This window comes from Sorex araneus, chromosome 9, assembly GCF_027595985.1.
Source record: "Sorex araneus isolate mSorAra2 chromosome 9, mSorAra2.pri, whole genome shotgun sequence".
NCBI lineage: Eukaryota > Metazoa > Chordata > Mammalia > Eulipotyphla > Soricidae > Sorex > Sorex araneus.
In genome coordinates, this window is record NC_073310.1 from 35,866,139 (window position 1) to 35,876,075 (window position 9,937).

Sequence of the window (9,937 nt, forward strand, 5' to 3'; positions counted from 1 at the left end):
TAAGATACCAGAAAAGGGATGCATAATGGGGTCCGCAAAGTACTTCTCTTGTTTATTTCTTTTGAAGAAATAATTAATGGTCAAAACTTTGTGAACAATAGTAGAGATATTTATTAAATTGTACACACTTGAGTTGTACAACTCTCAAGAATCATGCATCACGTCTTGAGGCAAAGGTTTTTAATCAGCTAATCCAGGGAAAGAATATATCTCAAGGGTTCACGATCACGATATCCCGTCAATCACCAGTCTCTAGGGCAGGCTCAGTAACATCTCATTTCGTCCTTTCCCTGAGATCTTAGAAGTCCATCTCGACTCGGCCCTCCTAACAATGTTGCACTGGGGGCTCTTCAGGATTGGGGGAATGAGATCCAGCTTGTTACTGGATTTTGCATATGAATACAGCATGGGAAGCTTGCAAGGCTGTCCCATGTGGGCAGGAAATTCTCAGAAGCTTGCCAGCTTCTCCCAGAGGGAGAAGTATGCTAAAGATATCGCTTCTGAGAGTTTGCTTTTAAGTCTCTCTGGATGTTGGCTGTTGGATTACACACACCTGGGTTCTTCTGCCGGTACCTTCATGCATGAGGCCTGTCCAAAAGTGTGGAGAGGGGCCTCCAGCATGGCTGTAACTAGGTTCTGGTGGTCGTCAGCCGCCGGGAGCTCTGCTTGGGGTGGGGAGGGAAGCTGGAGCCCATCTCCTCCGAGGGGCCCCAGGGAAGACAGCCAGGCGTGCAGGCAAGGGTTAGGCATAAATAATATGACTGAGGTATATTATGAGGTATACATATGACTGAGGTAGTTCTAAGTTGCACATATGCATAATGACTGCATGATTTCTCATGCACTGCACATATCATTAACATACAAATATGCAGTTAAGGGAGGCAGTAGAGTGGGTAGAGCTTTGCCTTGAATGCGGTTAACGTGGGTTCAACCCCTGGCATCTCATATGGTCCCCTGAGCACCACCAGGAGTGATTCCTGTGTGCAGTAACCTTTAAGCACTGTTGAGTGTGGCACCCCAAAAAACAAAAAAAAGTCTTTTCCCTTCACTCATGTTTTGTTTCTTTAAGTTTCGGTTTCGGGGTCACACTTGCCTGTGCTCAGAGCTTACCTGTGACTCTGTGCTCTGCAATCATTCTTGGCCGTGCTTGGGGGAACCGTATGGGATGCTATGGATCAAACTTGGGTCAGTCATATGCAAGGCAAGTCCTACTGTGATACTACCCCTTCTACCCCTCTAAACTCATGTTTTATCCCTGGAAGCCTGAAAATAACCTTGAACAAAGTAAACAGAGAAAAGGAACACAATTTAGATTATTATTTACATACACTGAAGTTGACAGAAGAGATTTTAAAAGAAGTAATAGACTTAGTGATTACATAGATTTAGCAAAGGGAAAGAGTTTGGACTTTGAATTGTGAAAAACTAAGATAAGAGTGATTTGGATGAGTTAGGTTTTTGCAAATTCATCTTGGCTTCTCTATGTCTGCCATCTTATCAAAGGGACACTGATGTCCTACTTGTAGGCAGAGCAAGGAAGAGCAGAGAACTCTTTCTGCTTTAATTGCTTTCAGCTCAAAATAATCCATATGCCTAAGCAGTGTATATGGGAGTTTTACTTTTGGATCCCCTTCACTGTCATCAGCACTGACTTGGGAGTCAGTCATCTGGAATATGTGAATTGAATGAATCATGTCTCCCTTACTTACTCCGTGACTTTGATAAATTTACTTAAAATTCTCTGAACCTCAATACCCTCACTTGTATTAAAAATAACACCTACCTTATAAACTTAATTAGACTTGATTAGTTATTGTGTATAATGGACTTAAGTAATGCCAGGCAAAAATTGAGCAATAAGTAAACAATTAACTACTATTGGTAGACAGTTGTCGCACCAGTTGAACTCCAATAATAAATAAGAGTCTCACAAGACTGTTATAATAAAAGCTTTTTTTTTTTTTTTTTTTTGCTTTTTGGGTCACACCCGGCGATGCCCAGGGGTTACTCCTGGCTTTGTGCTCAGGAATTACTCCTGGCGGTGCTTGGGGGACCACATGGGATGCCAGGGATCGAACCCAGGTCAGCCGCGTGCAAGGCGAACGCCCTACTCACTGTGCTATCTCTCCGGCCCCCCTTTTTGTTTTTTAAATGTAAGTTTTTTACCTTTGCTCCTCCAAGAAGTGTACTATAGGACTCAGTGGAAGGGCAGAGCAATAGTACAATGGGAATGACATTTGCCTTTCACATAGCCAGGCCAGGTTTGATCCCTGGCATCCAATATGGTCCCTCAAGAATTGCCAGGAGTAATTCCTAAATGGTGAGTCAGAACTAAACCCTAAGCATAGCCAGGCGTGACCCAAAAGCCAAAAGAACATGGGGCTGGAGCGATAGCACAGCGGGTAGGGCATTTGCTTTGCACTCGGCCGACCTGTGTTCGATTCCCAGCATCCCATATAGTCCCCTGAGCACCGCCAGGAGTGATTCCTGAGTGCAGAGCCAGGAGTAACCCCTGAGCATCGCCGGGTGTGACCCCCCACCAAAAAAAAGTTAGAAAAAAAAAAGCCAAAAGAACAACAATAAAAACAAAAGATTCAGTGGAACTTTTTGTAGTATGAAGGAATCTTATAATCTTATTCTTATTTGAGCACCTCTCTCTCTCTCACACTCTTGCTCTCTCTCTCTCTCTCTCTCTCTCTCTCTCTCTCTCTCTCTCCACATCTCTCCACATTTCTGTGTCACTGTATCACTGTCATCCCGTTGTTCATTGATTTGCTCCAGCGGGCACCAACAACATCTCCATTCATCCCTGTCTCGTACTAGTGTAGCCCAATGTCGTATTGGGGGCTTGGGGGCTCTTTCAGGATCAGGGGAATGAAGACCATCATTGTTACTGTTTTTGGCATATCGAGTTAGGCACAAGTAGCTTGCCAGGCTCTGCTCTATGTCCATACTACCCTGAATGCACCCAATCTCGTCTGACCTCGGAAGCTAAGCAGGGTCGGGCCTGGTTAATACTTAGATGGGAGACCGCTTGGGAGTAGTGGGTGCTGTAGGCCTTTGTCACATTTACCTGAATAAATTTAAGTGAAATTGATGTAGGTAGGTAGACAAGGGAAGGCCCTTGGCAATGAAACTTAGGTCAACAAAACTTCTGGAAAAGAAAATTTTAAGACTGATCCACTCTGTGGATACAAAAAACAAAACTTGATAAGACCTTCAGCAGACCCTGAGGAGATTAGACCCCTCCCCATGAAGTTCCTCTCCTCAAAAATCTTCGGAGCTCTCCTTTAATCTGATTGACTAGTGATTCAGCCCTGAGAAGACTCCAGAACTTCTGGATCAAGACAACCCATGAAGAGCTTAGAAAAGTCACCTGAACAAAGGAAGGGTGCACATACGCTGCCCAAGCCCATGTGCTGCTTGTACCCGCGAGGCCAAACACATGCTGTGCCTGAGCACATGTGTCCCCGCATCTCCCCTCTTGAGATGCATACTTTCACTCTTTCCTGTCTAATGCTGGGATGTGTGTAGGGGTTCTCCCTGACCCTGGAGAAACCCTTGTTCTCTCTCTCTCTCTCTCTCTCTCTCTCTCTCTCTCTCTCTCTCTCTCTCTCTCTCCTCTCTCTCTCTCTCTCTCTCACACACACACACACACACACACACACACACACACATTCTCTCCCCCTCCACACTTTAAAAAAACCCTCTTTTTTACTTCACTGCTTGTTTACTCCTGAAATTCTTTTCTGCGAGAGAGACAAGAACCCAGTAATCCTAGGTCCTGGGTGGCAGAGGCGGATCTGGGAAAAGTGACCATCTTTCTCCTCCCAACTCACGTGAAGTCATGGGGTCACCTACATCAAAATGATTTTACTTCACTAAAATAATAAAGACAGTGGAATAGAGGTGGGATTCTGACAATTAACAGAAATAAATAGAGATTTATTTATTTGATTTAACATTAGTTTCATTAAAAAAAAGTGGCCAAAAATCTATAGTCTTCATTCTCTGGCAACCTTGGATAACGATTTTGTAAAATGAAAAAAAAAAAATTGAAACAACTATAGACGGAAATGTCACATTATTGGTGGACACTTTTGTTGTTCCAAATAAGTATAAAGTTGGGGCTGGAGTGATAGCACAGTGGGTAGGGCGTTTGCCTTGCACGCAGCCGACCCGGGTTCGAATCCCAGCATCCCATATGGTCCCCTGAGCACCGCCAGGGGTAATTCCTGAGTGCATGAGCCAGGAATGATCCCTGTGCACTGCCGGGTGTGACTCAAAAAGCAAAAACAAACAAACAAACAAAAAAAACCAAATAAGTATAAAGTAAATGTGTAAGAAAAGTCCATTTGTCATGTTAATTATTATTGGTATGGAGGAAGGGAGATGGGGAATATTTTCTTAAAATAAAAATATTTACTGTTATTAAATTTTCTTCATTATTGTATGTGGTCCGCTTCTAACACGCTTGAGGAACTGTGCACACATAGGCTTTTAGTTTTCCTGCTTACATCTTTTATATGGTGGGGGGAGGGGAATAGTCGGCATCGATTGCTATTACTTATTGTTCAGGCAAACGTTTTAAAACCACCATTGCATGTTTGATTTTTATCTCTGTGAAAGTAGAACTTCAGAAAGAACAGGCAATTGTAGAAGTCACTTTTCTTTTCTTCCCCTTCCCTCAGCAGAAATATGTTTGTTAGCAATTTGTCAGTTCAAACTGATTTTTTATTAAGAAAAACTGACAAAATGCAAATTCAGTTCAAAATAAATGCAAATGTTTTAAACTGAGATTTGAGGTGATCTAGTCTAAGTCCTTCGAGGAGCTACCTAACAGTTCCTGAGAAATGTGACTATCTAAAATGCCTAATGTGGTGGGAAAAAAAAAAAACCACCCTATTTAAAGCTATCAGTTATGCCCAGAACACTCTATAGATCTCACTGTCCACTCTCCAAAATGAACTAATCTGAAGAAAGCAGAAACCGCCCCTCCTAAATGGCACACAGTAAAAGACTCCCTGAAGCTGTTCTGAGAGACTTATCTCTTTACTTTCCACTGTGTCTATTCCACCAGGTATTTTCTTATAAACTCACTTCTCTCTTGCCTGCTGATACATTTGTTTTGCTACTGGGCTGGAGCGATAGCACAGCGGGTAGGGCGTTTGCCTTGCACACAGCTGACCCGAGTTTGATTCCTCTGTCCCTCTCAGAGAGCCCAGCAAGCTACCGAGAATATCCTGCCTGCATGGCAGAGCCTGGCAAGCTACCTGTGGCGTATTCGATATGCCAAAAACAGTAACAAGTCTCACAATAGAGACGTTACTGGTGCCTACTTGAGCAAATCGATGAATAATGGGAAGACAGTGACAGTGACATTCAGTGTAGAAGTTTTGCATTTCAAATCATATTCATATTCTTTCCAGATTTTGTGTGTACACGTGTGTGTGTGTGTGTGTGTGTGTGAAGCAAGGTAGTTTTTACTAGATGATCTTATTTAGAAAAAGATTCAGGGACATCCCACCACTGCTTCCATGTAATCTCATATACCAGCCTTGTTCCAGAGACTCATAAATCTAGAAAGAAGTCAATTAGCCACAAATTTCTCAGACATCTGTTCCACCTGAAATCTCTGGGGTGATCTTAGAGGGGTGTGGGCCAGCTCCTGCCCAAACAAAGCCTTGACAGCTACTCCCACACCCCAAAGCTGCCATCATGTTTCCAGGCCAACTGCCCAGTTAAATATTTTGAATTTTCTGGACATCTCCAAACTCTGATACGACAACGATATCCCAGCATTAGCACACCAGATTGGATGGGATGTAAAGCAGAAGCCAACCAATCTCAACTAACAAAAACATTAATACAGAAGGTTTAACTTGCAACAATAGTTTAGTAAACCCTCAGACAAGCATTTGATGTTCCCAATGGTGAGATTCAACAATTTTCACAAATTTTCTTTTATGGAAATATTTTTTCATCATACTGTTAGCCATTTAGTGGTAACAAGTACTATAAATTACTATGGGCCTGCTAGGTTTAAGGGGTGGTTGGGAAAATAAAGCCAATACTGGAGGGACAGTGGTAGTGGGATTGGTGTTGGATATTGAATGCCTGTAACAAATCATCATGAATAATTTTGCAAAATATGGTGTTTAAGTGGGAGGGGGAGAAAGAAAAATGAGGGCGTGAAGTAGGGAAATAATATGTGTTCAAGACTGGGGGCTGGAGAGATAGCACAGCAGGTAAGGCACTTGCTTTACACATGCCTAAATTGAGTTTGATCTGCACTCCAAATGGTCCCCCGAGCACTGGCAGGAGTAATTCCTGAGAATGGAGCCAGGAGTAGCTCCTGAGCATCACAAGATGTGTTCCAAAACCAAAATCAAACCAAAAGAATATGTGGTCAAGAGATAACAGGAACTTGAAAGAGCAGCAAAGAGACATCAAGAAAAACAAGCAAGATAGTGTTCAAGGGAGAATAGGGGTATGAAGTACAAGCCTCTAGACAGTCTGTTGGTGTTGCTTTTGTTTGGGGCCAAACCTAATTGTGCTCAAGGCTTACTCTTGGTTCTGTGCATATAAATTACTCCTGGTGGGCCTCCAAGGAACATATGCAGTGTTCAGTCAGGATTGAATCTAGTTTGACTACATGTAAGGCAAATGCCTAACTATACTATGCTTTATACTATCTTTCCAGCCCTTTCCGGATATTTAATGAGTTTTGGTACTGGTATAAATGGCTTTGCTTTGTTGTTTCATTGGGTTGGGGCAGTACTAGGAATTGAACTCAAGGCCTCATTCATGCAAGGTAATGCTTTACTTCTGAACCAGAGCCCGGGCCTTGAATTTTTATTTGTTGCTGTTGTTTTGGGACTGTTCCCAGTGATGCTTCAAGGTCACCTCCAGCAAAACTCAGGGCACTGAGGTGCCAAGGATACAACTTAGTTTTCCTGCATGAAAAGCATGCACTCAACCTACAGTTCCACTGCCTGCCTCTGTCCTTAATGACAGATCAACCCAAATGGCTCACGTGTTGGAAGGAGGCGGGGAGATGCTGAGGGGAGGGGGTGGCGGTGTGCACGCAATATTCACTGTATCACTGTATCACTGTCATCCTGTTGCTCGTTGATTTGCTTGAGCAGGCACCAGTAATGTCTCCATTGTGAGGCTTGTTGTTACTGTTTTTAGGCATACCGAATATGCCATGGGTAGCTTGCCAGGCTTTGCCGTGCAGGTGGGATACTCTTGGTAGCTTGCCGGGCTCTCTGAGAGGGACAGAGATATCAAAACTGGCTAGCCTGTGAGCTCACTTGGAGCTGCCTAGGCAACCCTAAATCTTTAACAGTCCTTGTATTTGTGTGTCACCTAGTATATTTGTTTATTTTATTCTCTACCACTGATCCCCAAGGGACAGAGGTGGACTTCAAAGGTGGGAATTGATTGGCTTCTTTAGTGGTAATTGCCACAGAAGCAATACCTACCTTCCTTCCTTCCTTCCTTCCTTCCTTCCTTCCTTCCTTCCTTCCTTCCTTCCTTCCTTCCTTCCTTCCTTCCTTCCTTCCTTCCTTCCTTCCTTCCCACTTTCCATACTTCCTTCTGTCTTTTCTTCTTTCACCAAGAAATGCTTGGAGGCTATGCCCTCTCTACTTTGGGGTTGCTTCCTACAGTGCTCAGAGGACCATATAGTGCCAGGAAATCAAACTCAGGGCTTCTTCATGCCAAGCACAGACTTCAGCTGATTCCCTTTCAATCTTTAGCTCTCTGTAAAGATTCATCTCATGTCTTTAAATGACCCCTGGTTGGTACTAGCAGTGGAAAATTACCAGTTCTCCTCAGGCACTCTGTTCCCTCACCCAATCTAATCTCAACATAACAACAGGCACTACCAATAAGATACCACGCTTCAATTCACTCAAGAATATTAAAAAATTGATCAGATTTTTTTCAGACTGAAGAGAGTTTTATATTATACTTTACAACAAAATATTCAAACTAATGTTTTTGAAGATTATTTTGGCACATATCCAAAGTTCCACTGAGTATCTCTTATCACACTTATTTTTCCATAAGTCAAAGACTTGCCTTCTCCCCACCACACTGCATCCTCAGCCTTTTTTTTCCTTTGCATTCTTTAATTTTTTTAACACAGAAATAATCTCATCGTTCCTTAATTTGATCTTTTTTACTGTCATTTTGAATTTGTCCAGATGTGGTGCATAGAAGAACAAGGAAGGAAAGATGAGTATTGCTATTGAAGTAGCAATAACTTTAGGCTTGCAGTATATATACACACATTATATATAGAATTATATATACATATTCACATAATTGTATATATGTATTTATGTATTTGGATTTGGGAGCCACACCCATCAGTGGTCAGAGGCTACTCCCAGTTTAGTGATCAGCATTGTTCCCAGCAGTGCTCAAGTGAGTGTGTGAGGTTGGGGATTTTTATTTCTCACATACAATGCTTAACCCAATATAATATTTTTCTTCCAGTACAGTACTTCTTAGTTCACTGTAATTTAATGTCTGTGTAGTCATACTTTTAAAAATTTTGTCTTATTCAAATGTTTAAATTTTGCAGTTTATAAGTTTTAAGTATGCAGCATGATTTGATTTATGTACTTATGCATTGTGAAAAGATTAACACAATAAATTCAGTTAATTTCATCTCCTTTGAAAAAGAAAAGTTTTCTCCTTGTCATGAGGACTTGCAGGATCTACTCTGACAACTCCCATATAACATGCAGCTGTCATATTTTACATTATAGTCCCGGTATTGATTTCATAACTGCATGGTTGTACCCTTTCATCATCTTCATACAAATCCTGCCCACCACATTTCCCAAGCCCAAAACTCTTAATAAAAAATATGTTCCTTGAATTTTTCTTTCTCTTATTTCCTTCCTTCCTTCCTTCCTTCCTTCCTTCCTTCCTTCCTTCCTTCCTTCCTTCCTTCCTTCCTTCCTTCCTTCCTTCTTCCTTTCTTCCTTCCTTCCCTCCCTCCCTCTCCCCCTTCTTCCCCTCTCTCCCTCCCTCCTTCCCTTCCTTCCCTCCTTCCCTTTCTTCCCTCCTTCCCTTCCTTCCCTTCCCTCCTTCCTTCCCTCCCTCCCTCCCTCCCTCCCTCCTTCCTTCCTTCCTTCCTTCCTTCCTTCCTTCCTTCCTTCCTTCCTTCCTTCCTTCCTTCCTTCCTTCCTTCCTTCCTTCCTTCCTTCCTTCCTTCCTTCCTTCCTCTCTCCCTCCCTCCCTCCTTCCTCCCTTGTTTCCTCCCTCCCTCCTCCTCCCTTTCTTTCTTTTTATCTTTCTTTTCTGTGCTCAGGGCTTACTCTGGCTCTACTCTCAGGGATCACTCCTGCTTTTTCATTTCTGGATGGAACCCACGGTCCCATACATGCAAGAGAAATGCTTACCACTGAGCCATATTCCTGGCCTATTACCACAAATCTGATACCTTTTCTAAGCGTTTAAAATTTTACATGTCTCACAGTGATTCAATTAAGGTTTTTTTAATTATACATGTAAGTGAAATCATGTCTATTTTTCTCTTGATATTTCAGTTACCATGATGGCCTCAAGGTCTACCCTTAAATATGCTATATTCTTCTATTTTATTATCTGATATAATTTCACAAATAAAATATTAAAGGCCAAAACACATCAAGTAAAATGTTATTTAAAAAATTTTTTATTGAGATTCTGTGGTTACAATGCTGTTAGTAATGGTTTATCACGTGTGTTATTCAAACACCACACCCATCACCAGTATACCCCATCCTTCTCCCAAGAACAATGGCACCACTTCCTTCCAACTCCCATCCCTGCTTAAATTGTATAGATCAACTCTCCTATTATGCTACCATTGGAATTCTGTTGGTACCTTGCTGTGAAGTCCCACATACCAGAGAGATCATTATATAAAAGC

General features: G+C 42.2%; 1 pseudogene; it reads left to right on the forward strand.

Annotated features, from left to right (window-relative positions):
* The first annotated feature begins 2,943 nt into the window (after window positions 1-2,943).
* Window positions 2,944-3,062, forward strand: LOC129398923 (5S ribosomal RNA; annotated as a pseudogene).
* Window positions 3,063-9,937: the final 6,875 nt, after the last annotated feature.